Source organism: Suricata suricatta, chromosome 5 (assembly GCF_006229205.1).
Source record: "Suricata suricatta isolate VVHF042 chromosome 5, meerkat_22Aug2017_6uvM2_HiC, whole genome shotgun sequence".
Lineage (NCBI taxonomy): Eukaryota > Metazoa > Chordata > Mammalia > Carnivora > Herpestidae > Suricata > Suricata suricatta.
Window position 1 is genome coordinate 102,078,869 of NC_043704.1, and position 1,046 is coordinate 102,079,914.

Below are 1,046 nucleotides of genomic sequence, written 5' to 3' on the forward strand. Positions count from 1 at the left end.
CCCACTCCGGCCCTCAGGCGGAGCGCGGCCGGGGTGGCACTGGAGCAGCTGCGTCCTGGGGCTCTGGCCACTGCGAAGAGCAGCTGCTGGGTCTCGTTCCGCGCGGGAGAAGGGGCCTTGCGGGGCCGTGGGCGACATTGAGGGGCGCCGGGACGTGTACCGGGCCCAGGCCGCGGCTGCAAGGAGCATCCTGCAGTGCCTGCTCTGCCCTAGGGCGCAGCCCCCGGATCCCCGTCGCTCTGGGCCTCTCTGTCGACCAACTCGGGGAACAGTCCGGGGCGCACTGGCCTCGGAGGCAAGGGAGAGGACGCGCGGACGGTGTCTCAGTGTCGGTGGATTTCCCAGAAGGCCCGGGGCGAACCCATTCCCAAAGCGCCGGGGAAGGGCCTGGGAATCGAATTATGAAATATGGGAGGGTTCTTCTTCATGGGGAGGGTTTTCGAGGAGTATGGACCTAAGGAAGAGAATGGGCGAATTGGGCAGAGAGAAACGAAAAGCCCGAGGATCTAGGGTACACAATTTATAAGAGGCGATCTTAGAGGGCATACAGGCATTTTTAAAAGAAATCTGAGAGAGGCAATGGAGTCTTACTTTTCCAAGCAGTAAGGGAGGATGCCAGCAGCAAGCACGCGTTGCATTCCGTATTTCCTTTGCTTCCACTCCTCACTGCTGGACTAGGAGGGAGATTTGCAAGGCCGAGATGGTTTTATTTTCCTCTGTATTTTGCGAATAGTACCAGCGTTTAGGTGGCTGCCTTGTCAGAGAAAGCTGCATACATCCAAGGAACAAATTACCAAACCATATTTTTTTTTTCTGTTTTCAGAGGTAAGGAAGATTTGAGTTTGCAGTCTTCAAGTGGGGACAAGTTTGTGTTTTAGCATTTCCCAGGTATCTTAGACGACGTAGGAAGCTGATTTTGTGCTCTCAGAATGTGTTGATCTCTAATTACCGCACATCTGAACTTGTATCAGTCTAGAGAAGGAAGCTATTTATTAAGAGATAAGAGTCTAAGGCATTTTTTTTCTCCTAGACTAGAAGGTTCATGC